Source organism: Eleutherodactylus coqui, chromosome 10 (genome assembly GCF_035609145.1).
Source record: "Eleutherodactylus coqui strain aEleCoq1 chromosome 10, aEleCoq1.hap1, whole genome shotgun sequence".
NCBI lineage: Eukaryota > Metazoa > Chordata > Amphibia > Anura > Eleutherodactylidae > Eleutherodactylus > Eleutherodactylus coqui.
The window spans coordinates 131,621,882-131,636,344 of NC_089846.1; positions in this window are offsets into that span (position 1 = coordinate 131,621,882).

A 14,463-nucleotide genomic window follows, 5' to 3' on the forward strand; every position below is an offset into this window, starting at 1 on the left:
TTTGCTATGCCTCGCCCCCTCCCATTGCAAATAGTGCCGAGGGGCGGAGAGGGGGCAGGAGCGTAGTGCACTGCTCCTGGCTCTTCCAGCCTCCTCCCCCTGCAGAGAGGGACACCGTATATTGGCCGTGCATGAATACCCGGCCGATATACGGTCGTCTGAATAAGCCCTTAGTCAGATGTTTCTATGGTTTCTGAAGCTCAATTACAAGCATTTCATAGGTTTTTAAACTGTTATTGAGAAATACATGAAATGTAGGCAGAGACTCAATATTTACAGCGTTGGCCCTTTTTTTCAAGACTTCTGCAATTCGCCCTGATATGCTGGATATCAGCTTCTGGGCCCCATCCTGACTGATGGCAAGCCATTCCTCCTGAAGAGTGCTTGGAGTTTTTGTTTTAGTTTGTCCACCCACTTTTTGAGGATTGACCGCAGGTTCTCAATGAGATTGAAATGTGCTAAGTTTTCTGGTCATGGACCCAAAATTTCAGTGTTTTGTTCCCCGAACCACTTAGACCTCCCTCACACAGGCGTTTGCAGAAACGCATTGTTTTTCAACGCTGAGTTTATTGAGGTTTCAGCAGCGCTGCCATGCCTAATGCCATGCGTTATGCCATGCGTTATGCCAGCGTTATGGCACAGCTGAAAACACAGCCAAGGAAGTTGGAAAAACAAAAAAGATACTCACCTAGCAGATTCCTCTGGGTCCCTCCTGCTGCTCTCTAGAGCTCCGGGCACTCGTCAGCACCGACGGATCATCGTTTGTTAGTAACTGGGTTTAACCCTTTCCAATCCACTGTCTGACGACATTATGATTTAAGGCTGTACAGCTCCAATGTTGGAAGACGTCCGTCATGGTTCTCTTACTGTATATTGCCAGCCTCTCTGCTGTCGAAGCCTACCCAACGTGTCACCTCATGCAGTACTGGCTTTAGCCAGCAGATGGCGCCATTGTATAATGGCAGAAAAAGAGCAAGCCCCCTAGGAAAACCAGGATACAAATTGGATTGGAAAGGGTTAAAGACCCTGCCTCCAGCAAGAGATTGCTCTGATTGCCTGAACCACAGGCTGAGCCAATCAGAACTAGCGCTAGATGCACCAATCACAGCCATTCATTGAATGGCTGAGATTGGTTCATCGAGCACTGACTCTGATTGGCTGAGCCAGAGGTCAAGGAGACAATCAGAGAAATCTCTTGCTGGAGGCGAAGTCTGCAAACCCCCTTAATAGCAAACTCTGATCTGTCGGCGCTGACAAGAGCCTGGAAGCGTGCCCAGAGCCCTGGAGAGCAGCAGGAGGGACCCGGATGGCACCTGCTAGGTGAGTATTGCTTTTTTTTAGGTAGTGTAGCTAGTGCTTGCGTTTAGCACTCTCACAAATGTGGTACCATGTTGTGCCATGTCACTGACACCGCTGCCCATTCATTTCAATGGGTGACGCAGGGCTGAACATGCAGCGATGAAGACACAGCGTTTTGACGCTTGTCTGAGCAGCCCCATTGAAATGAATAGGAGCCTTGTGCAGCGCGGAAAAGGCAGCGCTAAACGCTGTACAAAAACGTCTGCATGAGGGGGGCCATAGTTATCACTTTTGCCCGGTGACATGGAGCTCCATCATGCTGGGAGAAGCATTGCTCTTCACCAAATTATTCCTGGTTCCTAGGGAGAGGTTGCTCTTGGAGGATGTTTCGATACCACGGCAGTGTTCTTAGGAAACCGCACACATGAGGGAATCTTCAGGGTTCCATGGCTCAGGATGCTTTACTGTTGGCATAGCAGAGGAGTCATGGTGGTGCTCACCTTTTCTTCTCTGACAAGCAGTCTGCAGGGGGCTTCATCAGAGAAAATAACTTTACCCCAGTCCTCTGCAGTCCAATCCCTGGGCAGTATTTTCTCTGATGAAGCCCCTTCAGACTGTCGTACCGCGTGAAGGTACCTTAATAGCCCTTTTACAAGACATGATTGTTGTGCGAATAATCGTTAGTTCAGGTGATTTGCATGATAATTGTTGGGTGCAAACATGTATAGCCAGCAAACGATTAGCCATAAATCATTAGATTCTCGCTAATTGGATCTTTCATTTGGACCTAAAAATCGTTAGTCTGCTGCAAATCCTTTCGTGCAAACAGGCGTTGTAATTAGAGATGAGCGAACGTACTCGTTTAGGGCAATTTTGCAATCGAGCACCGCTTTTTTCGAGTAACTGACTACTCGGGCAAAAAGATTCGGGGGGCCCCGGGGTGAGCGGAGGGTTGCAGAAGGGAGTGGGGAGGGGGGGATAGAGAGAGAGAGAGCTCCCCCTTGTTCCCCACTGCTACCGCCCGCTCCACCACGCCGCCCCCGGCGCCCCCCGAATCTTTCCACTCGAAAAAAGCGGTGCTCGATTGCGAAATCACCCTAAACGAGTACGTTCGCTCATCTCTAGTTGTGATGCTTTGCTGAACAGGAAGCAGACTAGAGGCGTGGTTATGTCCAAATGAGCAATCAAAACTACCTAATTACTGTTTCGTGTAAATGCACACCAACGAGCGATTAGCAATGCTACGTCACATCAAGTAGCACGCTTGTCCCAATTTATCGTGTCGTGTAAAAGGACCCTAAGAAGCAGGGATTGTCCTAAGTGGATCACCCCTTTAATAAAGCCCATACCAACCCCATTGAGCTTTAGAAATGGTTAATTAATGACAAGAAAAAAAAAATTGCAATTTTGAAACAATTCTGGGAAAACATTTGTGATGTAAAATCAGTCTGAGTGGCAGCAGCGATTCTACGGCAAGTGAAGGAAGCGGAGGAGCGGTGATGATTAGACATCCTGCACTGACACCTGCTGACGAGATGCCGCGCTCTGTAACGCTCCCACTTTGCACTTTTTACCATTTCTCAGTTTTTACTGAAAATATTTGTGCTAAAAAAAGATTGAGACGTCTAACGAGAGCCGCTGCGTCTTAATTAAATCCCAGCTCTGGTGGACACTTTAAATTGCTCCATCCGTATTGACTAATGTGGGAGAAGCAGCGCAGCGACTGAGATCAATATGTTATTACAGAAAGCCTTCGCCAAAAACGAGAATTAACTGCGATTGATTCTGAGAAGTCAATTAGCAAATTAAATATTCATTACCATTAGCCAAGTGACGGTGCATTAGAGACCATAAATCGTGCCACATTCTTGTACCCGCAGAGCACTGCGCGGTTATCGCTGCCCGTGTCTTGTCTCTCATGCTGCCGCTTTATCGCTGATCGCACATTTGCTTTGCAGATGTCTCTGTTCTCCGGACCAAAACTGGCCAGAAACATTAAAGAGTTCGTCCAAGACTTTTCTTTTTTCGATTGATGAGTAGCGGGGATCTGTTTTTCAGGGTGGATTCAGACGAACGTATATCGGCTCGGTTTTCACGCCGAGCCGATATACGGTGTCCTCATCTGCAGGGGGGGAGAGGATGGAAGAGCCAGGAGCAGGAACTGAGCTCCCGCCCCCTCTCTGCCTCCTCTCCACCCCCTTTCCGCCCCTCTGCACTATTTGCAATGAAAGGATCTGGGGCTAAGTTCCGCAAATTAGCCCCGCCCCCATCCTGCCTCTCCCCATTGCAAATAGTGCAGAGGGGCGGAGAGGAGGCAGAGAGGGGGCAGGAGCTCAGTTCCTGCTCCTGGCTCTTCCATCCTCTCCCCCTTCAGATGAGGACACCATATATCGGCTCGGCGTGAAAACCGAGCCAATATACGGTCGTCTGAATCCAGCCTCAGACACATTACTCGTGCACATTAGAGGACTGCTAATTCCGCAACCAACTTTAACCCCTTAATGACGCGGACCTTTTTTTTCCATTTTCGTTTTTTCCTCCCCCCTTTAAAAAGTTGTAACTCCTTTATTTATGCATCGCCGTAGCTGTATGAGGGCTTGCTTTTTGCGGGATGAGTTGTAGTTTTCAGTGGTGCTATTTAATATACCATATAATGTACTGAAAAACTTTTAAAAAATTCTACGTGGAGTAAAATGGAAAAAAATTGACATTTTGCCATCTTTTAGTGCGTGTTGTTTCTACGGCGCACAAACGGCAACAAAAGCGACATAATAACTTTATTCAACGGGTCAGTACGATTATTACGATACCAAACATGTAGAGTTCTTTTTTTTTACTGTACTACTCTTTTTTTTTTCAAAGGCATTAATTTTTTTCAACTATTTTCTGCGGTCATTTTCTGTACGCAATAACTTTTTTATTTTTCAGTCGACGTAGTTGTGCGACGGCTCATTATTTGTGGGATGTCCTCTATTTTCGGTTAGTACTAATTGGGAACATGTACGACTTTTTGATCACTTTTTATTGCGTTTTTTTCTGGGAGACAGGGTGACTGAAAAAGTGCATTTCTGGCGTTCTTTATATTTTTTTTGGACGACGTTCACCGTGCGGGGTGAATAATGCGCTACTTTGATAGATCGGACTTTTACAGACGCGGCAATACCAAATATGTATTTTTATTTTATGATTTAGATTTTTTAATTACAAATATGGCAAAAGGGGGGTGATTTAAACTTTTATTACTTTTTTTTTACAATTCAAAAAAAACTTTATTGATCTTTTTTAAAATTTACTTTTAAGCCCCCCTGGGGGACTGCAATATGCAATGCTTTGATCGCTCCTGCAGTATGACGTAATGCTATAGCATTACGTCATACTGCATTCTGACAGGCAGCCTATTAAGCCACCCCACGGGAATGGCTTGATAGGCAGTCTCCCAAAGCAGCCATAGGGCCTTTCAGAAGGCCCCTGGCTGCCATGACACCTGCACAGCTCCCTCGAGCACACCGCGGGGAAGCCGTACGGGACCCCGGGGCATTTAAAGGGTTAATATCCACGATCAGCCGAACGGCCGATTGCAGCTATTGCCCGCAGGTGTCAGCTGTAGTAAACAGCTGACGCCCGCACTGTAAGAAGAGAGGTCGCCCCGCGACCTCTATGCATACATACCCCGACGCTCCAGGACGTAAATGTACGTCCTGGAGTAAGAAAGGGTTATCTGGGACCTTTTTTTATTTTTTTCCTATTGACGGCCTGCCTTGAGGGCCGTTCATCAATAGAAAATCTTCAGGGTTCCATGACTCAGATCCCCACCATTAGGCCTCCTTCCCACGAACGGATTTCCGCCGCGTAATTCGCGGCGAAAATCCGCTGCGTTGCCCGCAGCTATTAGGTTCTATTGAACCTAATAGCACAATGCTCACGATGCGTAATTCCAGCGCGGAATTACGCACCGCGATTTCTCCCGTCCTCACCCGCAGCATGCTCTATTTTCTGCGGGTGAGGACGAGCTGTACGCACTGACGGCTTCCATTGCAGTCAATGGAAGCCGTCCATTCACGCTATCTCCCGCTGTAACCAGCGGGAGATAGCGTGAAAAAACGCTTTCCCGCCCACCGCCGAGCGTCATATGACGCCAAATGACGCGGTCCGGCCGCGTCACGTGACACGGCCGGCCGTGCACGTGACACGGCTGGTGACGCGAGGGCGGTGGGCGGTGACGGGCGGTGACGCGCGGCGGTGGGCGGGGAAGCGATTTCACGCTATCTCCCGCAGGTAAGTATAGGGGCTCTGGGGGGCGCCGTGACGGGCTTCACAGCGGAATATTACGCTGCGGAGCCCGTCACGCTCGTGGGAAGGAGGCCTTAAGCTGATTACATACTCTAATCATACATTCCAGACCGGTAAAGTGTAGGATGCACATCACGCTGACCGTAGCGCAGCAGGCCGGGTTGGTATTAAAGGCACAGCTCCCACTCAATTCAGTGAGAGTCTAGAATACCAACCCGGACCGCTGTGCTATGGTCAATACACCATAGGTGACAGCAGCACCTCTAATCAGCTGATCGTCAGAGATCCATGTGATGGACCCCCAACGATCATCTATTGATGAACTGTCCTCAAGACAGGCCATCAACAGAAAAAAAAAAATCAAAAAAGTCCCAGACAACCCCTTTAAAGTTGGTTGTGGAATTAGCAGGCAATCTAGTATGGATGGAGAGCTCCTCGCTACAGATATCAGAGGAAAGGGTTGGGCATGTTGGTTTAAGATGCACTTACATATGGGATAACTATCAGCTGAATAATTGCTTGAAAGAACAAATTCAACCGATAGTTGCTTAGTGTAAACATGGCCACCGACTGTAAGACCAGAGATGTCACTAGTCGTTTTGTTTCAGCTTCACGAAAAAATTGTTGCTCGTTCATCCAAACTCTTTTGGTGTAAAATTACAGTCATTTGAATGACTAGTCATTATTAGGAAATTATAGTACCAGTGTTTCTGGTGACGCAATGTGCCACACAGCTCTGTTACATGCACGTCACACACACACAGCTCTGCTATGTAACTTTCACATATCTGCTGCACAAGATTTACTAACTCCAGCTAGTGGCTGAAGGGAAATTGTGGCTTGTCGCTGTATCATGTAAGCTGCATTAGCTTCACAGCAGTGCTGAACCCTCTATGGTGACATGTTTGCAAGACAGTAACGGTTTGTTTCAACACTGGACAATGGTTGACGATTAGATGAAGGCTGGACTGGTGTTGGTGGCATCAGCACTTGAGATGACATGATATCATGTTCAGGAGATGTGAAGATAGTGGGGAAGGACTATGCTGCAATGTTGTTGGTCAATATGCACCGCCAGCTACGTATGTGGACATTTGTGAGGTGTCATTTATTGGAGTCTCCACACAGGTGTGCAGCTGTCTCACAACAAACTACAAACTACCAGACTGAGTACTGCTGTATCCATAGCAACTGGGGCCGCAGGGGTTTGTGGGGAATGTAGTCCACCCATAATCCCTCATTCAACTCAGAAGCTATGTGACTGATCACATGATGGTGACCTCTTCACAGGTCCTGTCAGCACACGAGCTATGCATGTGTAAATTTGTGAAGTGTCATTTATTGGAGTCTCCACACAGTTGTGCAGCAGTCTCACGACCAGGTACAAACTGCCAGACTGAATACTGCTGTATCCATGGCAACTAAGGCCGCAGAGGTTTGTGTAGGATGTAGTCCACCCATAATCCCTCATTCAGTGCACAAGGAGGATAAAGAACTTTGATAATGTCATAGTCATGTGATCAGGGGCGGAGCTAAAAGCCGGTAACTGACATCACGTGGTTAGCTCTTTGACTTGCATATGAATAATCATCACTCTGTGTTATAATAAACAAATAACTGTCCTTCATACGCTTCAGCGACTTTACTGAGTGACCCTTTGACTGATTGCTCCGTGTGGTTGAGAAACACTAGTCTAGAACATTCCATGCAGTTCTATAGGACAACAGAAGGGATTTATCAAGGCACTTGAGTGTTCCAGCGTAAAAAAGCACGCCTTCTATCCACAAAAATGTGTGACTTTTTTTTTTCATTTCTATGGAGAACTCAGAGTGACCAGGAGGCTCCTGCGGCCCAAAATATTTACTATAATTTACACCAGAAATTGGCATAAATTATGGTGCAAGTCTATGCCATCTCATACAGATTGCCAAAACATGCACGAAATGTATTAAGAGCCATCTGCCTCCCAATAATTCGGGCCCATCTTACTAAGGGTGACTACCCACTACATTTTTTTTTTACTGCGAAATTCGCAGCATTGTTTTTTTCGCGATCGCGATTTTAACATTACAAGTCCCATAGACCCCTGCAGAAAAAAAACCCTGAATTTCGCAGGGGAAAAAAAACTCCAGTGGGTAGTCACCCTTAGGCTTCTTTCCCACGAGCGTATATCAGCCGCCGTTTTCACGACCGGCCGATATACGCTACGTTGGGAGAGATAAAACTGGTGAATGGGCGCACAAATCAAACGTTTGTGCGCCCGTTTAGACGGCATGGGTCCTGGTGCATATACGCCGAGACTACTATGCCGTCATCCCTTTCCCTTCCCTCCCCATCGCAGGCTCACCTCTGCTCTCCTCCCCGCTGGCTCTTTGCAATGTAAGGGGGCGGGATGGGGTGGAGCTAAGCGACGGCCTGTCCCACCTCCTCCCATTGTAAAGAGCCAGTGGGAAGGAGAACAGAGGTGAACTTGCATGGGGAGGAAGAGAGCAGAGGGAGGGAGTTTAGCAGCCACGCTGCTAAACTCCCTCTCACCTCCTGCTGATGCCATGGGCTCTCATAGGAGCCCATGCAGCGGCCGACGTATTCCGGCCCAAAAGATACTTCCAGGACCATCTTTTGGGCCCGACGTAAAAAACGCCTTGCGCTATATTGGCCGGCCGGGCGCTTTTACGTCTCAGGAATACGGCCATGTGATCTGATGCATTGGAATCCAACGCATCAAATCACAGCGTATATCAGCGTTTTCACAGCCGACCGATATACGCTCGTGGGAAAGAGCCTTAAAGCACACTTTTGGAGTCATTTTTGATGCCACTTTCCTGCCTGCTTTGTCCCTTCTCCAGTGTAACTTCTTCAACCACAGGGCATACTTGTATGTCCTGGCTGGGTAGGTGTTTCTGCAAATAGACATAAACTTAAGTTCTATGGATGGCAAGGGCTCAGAAACTGAGCCTATACCATCCACAGCGGGAGCTGGCTGTGACTGACAGCTGGCCTCCCACTGCAACAGCAGGGATTGCTGAGAACACTGATCCCTGTTATTAACCCCTTACATGCTGCAATCAGGCAAGCTCTGATTGGCTGAGACAGTCAATGAAGGGCTGTGATTGGGCATAGAGCCAGCGCCAACAACCAATCACAGCCCTCTATTGCTGGAAGCGGGGTTCTCAAACCTGGCCTACAACAATAGACTTGGGAGTGCAGGGGAAGCCCAGATCAGCGGCAGAGACCAGCGGCCCCGACCCGGACTGCAGCGGCTAGGTGAGTATTACTTTCTTTTTTTCTCTATCTAGCTGGGACTGATTTTTGGGGTAGGGCTTCTATTGCAAGCCCTCCCCCCGAAAATTGGTGAGCGGTTAACGATGCCAAAAACGCGGCACCAAGTGTTGCCGCAATTTCAGCAGTGTTGAAACCGCTGCCAATTCATTTCAATGGGCGACGCAGGGCTGAAAACACCCAAAAATAGAACTTGCAAAGCTGTATAAAATGCCCTGTGTGAGGGAGGTGTGACAGATAACTTGGACTGCAGGACCGGTATCATCCTGAGTTTCCTCCTTGACCTCAAATCTTCTGTCTTACCTACACTGGTGTTTCTTTTGAATTTGTGCCTTGTATTACTAAAGTGAAGTTTCAAGTAATGTTTATTCCAGGCCCTGACTGTTCCCGGGGACCTGAGGTACTATACTATTGTCTGTGGCTCCTTTATTTCCCCCCGATGTTCATACCAGGGGGTACCGGAACGCTGGCATCACCCGTGACAACTGCAACCCTTGTTACCCTGTTTATTGGGCACCCCAATGCCAGGGGTGTCCGGAAGAGGACCAGTGCTGCCCTGGCCCTGGCTACGTGTGTTCCTCCGGGAGGGAGCGTGGTAAATACCGCAGTGACAAGCCAGCATTTTGCCCTCCCAGCTCCTCAGTGTATGCCATGGGTCCGGGGTCACCCTACGGGACGCTGCAAATACATATGCATAAAAAAAACCCTGTTTATTTCTTAATTTTTTTTTATTTCTCCAAAACATAAATATTTATAATATTATCCAGGTGGTATAAACGCGGCAATATCCTGCAGATAACCCACAAGTACCAAAAATTCTAACATCCAGGCCTGGCATAAAATGAAAAAAATAACTAAACTCACCTCTCTTCAGCCCCCTGAGTGGCTCCTGTGGCCCCGGCTACCAGTGCATATGTTTGGTAGATGCCAGGTGACCGCTGCGGCCAATCAGTTGCTGCAGCGTCACCGCATTAGCGCTCACATCCTGTGTGCCATGATGCCAGGAGTTTAGGATGGTGACACTGTGACAGATGATCAGTTGCAACGGTAACCTGACCTGCCCAATGCACATACCAGGAGCCGGTGCAGGAGCCATGGGAGCCGATCAGCTGTGTCCTGGGGCTGAAGATAGGCAAGTATAGTTTCTTTCTTATTTTATGTCTGGCACCAGCTCTCACAATTTATAGTAGGACAACCCCTTTACATATGGCTAAAGATGTGGAGTCATTTGCACGCCACCCAGCTACTGAAGTGTAATTGCGACAAGTTTTGTGATTTTTTTAACCCGTTTAGGACCAGCCACTGTAAATTTACAGTGGCTGGTCCTGGGCTTAGAGCACTGCCGATAGTAAAATTATGGCGGTGCTTTAGTGACAGCTGATAACCCAGAGCAGAAGGCAGGAGGGGTTTTTAACCCTTCCTGCCTTCTGCTTCCCCGATATACAGTGCTCAATGAGCACTGTGTGGGGAAAGTGAAAGCAACATGTACTTTCACTACGGGAGCCTCGGGGGGGGGGGGGGGGGGGGGGCTCTCATGTGACCTCCCGGCATTCCATGCTACTGCAGAGCTGGAGGGTCAGACTAGACCCTGGCAGCTCTGCAGGTGACTAATGTCACCACAGGGGTTGCTTTTCCCTGTAACTAGGACTCCTATGGACGCCCTAGCTACAGTGGGAAAGTGTCAAATAAAGGGGAAAAAAAATGTGACTGTCCCCCAGAGGTCTTATATGACGTCATGGGGGACATGGATAGTAAAAAACACAATTACATACATAAGTAAAACAAAATAACAGAATAAAACAACAATACATACAAAAGAAAGAGAATAACACAAAGAAGACGCCAACAAAAACCGTCGCCGTATGCGCCTTGTAAACCAAACCATACATACTATATATCAAAACATCCGAAATAAATAAAGGAACCCATTCCCATACTTTATTTTAGAGTAAATATAAAAATGATTTTTTTAAAAACTATAAATAAATAAATAAAGCATTTTACCCCAAATAAAACTAAAAAACGGGAAAAAAAGTCAGTGAAAAAGATATTAAAAAATAGTCCTATATGTCACGGGGAAAAAAACGCAGCAAAAATAATTTTGGTAGCTAAAGGAAAAAAAATGGAGCAGTAAAACAGTCACATGGGTAAAATCCCTAAAAAGTGTCTGGTCCTTAAGGTACAAAACAACCTGGTCCTTAAGGGGTTAAATATGTCCAAAGATGTGGAGTCATTTGTACGCCACCCTGAAGTTTGATTGCGACAAGTTTTGTGATTTTTTTTTAAAAAAGTTGCAATCTTTAAGGCCCTTTTACTCGGAGCGATTAGCGTTCAAGCGAGCAAAAATGAATGATAACGGCTTAACGCAAACACAGCCAAATCGTTTGCTTTTCGTTCCTCATTTCTCTTCTGCAGGCATAATAATCATCGTCGGCTCGTTCGCTAATCATTCGGTTTAAATACCAATCGTTCAGTCCTTCTCAGTCACTTAAACAGCAAATGTAACGACTGAATGATTTCTGGTTTGAACGAGCCGACGATGTATCTGCCTGTATAGACAGGCTGTCCGAGTGAACTCTCAAATCGTTCAACTGATACATCGTTTGGTGTAAACGGAGCTTTAAATCTACGTAGAGAAATCCCTCCATCCATCCCGTCCTCGTTTCTAGATGCTTTCGAAAAGTGGAGTGAGAGGCGACACGTCTGTTCTTTCTGATGGTAAATTGATTTGTGCCAATGAAAGGCACAACATCCTCCACAACACCAGTAAGAAATGTGCCGCCTTGTGCTACGAGACATCAGAACAAGAGACTCTACGGCCATCAGCTAGAACACTGAAACCACCGGCAGCTGAAGTGAAGGACATTGATCATCTCATTACAACGACATCTGTCAAGGAGTCGGATCTACTGGCAGTAAGTGAGTAGTCAGTTCTTGAAGTTGAAGTGTTTGAAGTAGGAGAAATTGGAGATTGTGAGGACCTGAGTGACTCTGACAAGCACCGAATTGTGGTGGTCAGATGACTGGGTCAGAGCATCTCCAAAACACATCATAGACATAACCCATCAGAGTGCCATGGTGGCCCCCATCTACTGCCGAAAGAGGCTACAAGGAGCCCACGAGGATCAGAACGGCACTAGGGAAGAAGGTGGCCTCTGATGAGTTACGTCTTCTTTTATACCACAGGGACGGCCAGGCGCCGGGGCACTGCTCATCTAGGGAAGAGATGGCAACAGAATGCATCAAATCCACATCATCTAAGTGGACTGGGAATCCGCACCGTAGTCTGTATGGTAAGGAACTGAAATCCGTGCTCAGAAAATGTGACATCACTTCTTCATGTGGAATCCGTGTCTAGAAACTCGCACACAGATTTGCCTGTTGAAAAGGTCCAAAACCACTTGGGATCCTTGGTAAACTGAAGCGCAAATCCATGGCTGTGGACTCTGCTGGAAAGTTGAGATGGAAACCCTTTAATGGGAAAATCCGACATGGATTCTGCCATGTGAACGTAGTCTTAAAGTGGTTTGGGCACTCTAGATAGTTCTGTATCTATCTTTTTGGCTAGAACACTCCGTCGGGTCCCATAGACTCCTATGGGAACCTATGAGAGCTGCTGAAAAAGGGAGGTGGGAGCTAAACTCTCTCCCCCCACCCGGCGGTATCCTGGGCTGCAGCGTTTACTCACTCACCTGGGCCATCTAAACAGGCGCATTAATGGGAAATGCAGTTGTGACCAAGTCATGGCTGCCTCTCATTCATGCGATTTTCAGCCACGCTGTTGCCACGACACGGCCGACCGAAAACCGCAGCGCCTGTGTGAAGGAGCCTTTCCCTCACATAGACATTTTTGTACAGCGTTCCCATTCATTTCAATGGGGCTGTTTACACAAGCGTCAAAACACAGCGTTCCCAACGTTGCGCTTTGACAGCAATGTATGTTCTATCTTTGGCCGTTTTCAGCCCTGCGTCACCAATCACAGCAATTCAATGGGTGCATCCAGCGCTGGATATGATTGGCTGAGAGGGCTGTCACTCAGCCGATTCAGCCAATCAGGGCAATCTCTTGCTGGGAGGCGCGGGATTAAATCCCTGTCTCTAGCAATAGATGCTTTGCTGGCTTGAGAAGTACCCAGAAGCAGGCCCGAAGCTCCGAAAACAAAGGCGAGGACCCCAACGACACCTGCAAGGTGAGTATTGATTTTTTTTTCTCTCAGGTAGTGTAGCTAGGGCGGTTAGTGCTGCCAAAAACGCGGTATCAAGTTGTACCGCTCTGAAACCGCTGCCTATTCATTTCAATGTGGACGCAGGGCTGAAAACGGCCAAAGATGGAACATGCATCGCTGTCAAAGCGCAACGTTGGAAATGCTGCCTTTGACGCTTGTGTGAGCGGCCCCATTGAAACAAATGGAAGTCTTGTACAACGCTAAGCACTGCGCTGAAAAAGCAGCGCTAAACCTGTACAAGAATCCCTGTGTGAGGGGGGCCTAAGGCTGATCAGCGTAAAAGGACCTTTAGTAGAAAACTAGTGTAAAACTAACATATTTGTTGCCACATTCTGAGACAACATTCTCCATATTTTAAAAGTTTGGACTTTTATGGACACCGCAGTACCGATTATGAGAAATATATGAAGAAATGGAAGAACAGGGGGTTTTAATTTTTTTATATTTTTAAGAATTTTATTTAAAGGGGTTGTCCCGCGAAAGCAAGTGGGGGTATACACTTCTGTATGGCCATATTAAAGGAGATGTCCCGCGCCGAAACGGGTTTTTTTTTTTTTAAACCCCCCCCCCGTTCGGCGCGAGACAACCCCGATGCAGGGGTTAAAAAAACCACCCGCACAGCGCTTACCTGAATCCCGGCGGTCCGGCGTCTTCATACTCACCTGCTGAAGATGGCCGCCGGGATCCTCTGTCTTCGTGGACCGCAGCTCTTCTGTGCGGTCCACTGCCGATTCCAGCCTCCTGATTGGCTGGAATCGGCACGTGACGGGGCGGAGCTACACGGAGCCGCTCTCTGGCACGAGCGGCTCCATAGAAGACTGCTGAAGACCCGGACTGCGCAAGCGCGGCTAATTTGGCCATCGGAGGCCAAAAATTAGTCGGCACCATGGAGACGAGGACGCTAGCAACGGAGCAGGTAAGTAAAAAACTTTTTATAACTTCTGTATGGCTCATAATTAATGCACAATGTACATTACAAAGTGCATTATTATGGCCATACAGAAGTGTATAGACCCACTTGCTGCCTCGGGACAACCCCTTTAATGCACTTTGTAATATACATCGTGCATTAATTATGAGCCATACAGAAGTTATTCACTTACCTGCTCCGTTGCTGGCGTCCTCGTCTTCATGGTGCCGTCTAATTTCAGCGACTAATCGCCCGATTAGACGCGCTTGCGCAGTCCGGTCTTCTCCCTTCTGAATGGGGCCGCTCGTGCTGGAGAGCGGCTCCTCGTAGCTCCGCCCCATCACGTGTGCCGATTCCAGCCAATCAGGAGGCTGGAATCGGCAATGGACCGCACAGAAGACCTGCGGTCCACCGAGGGTGAAGATCCCGGCGGCCATCTTCGCAAGGTAAGTAAGAAGT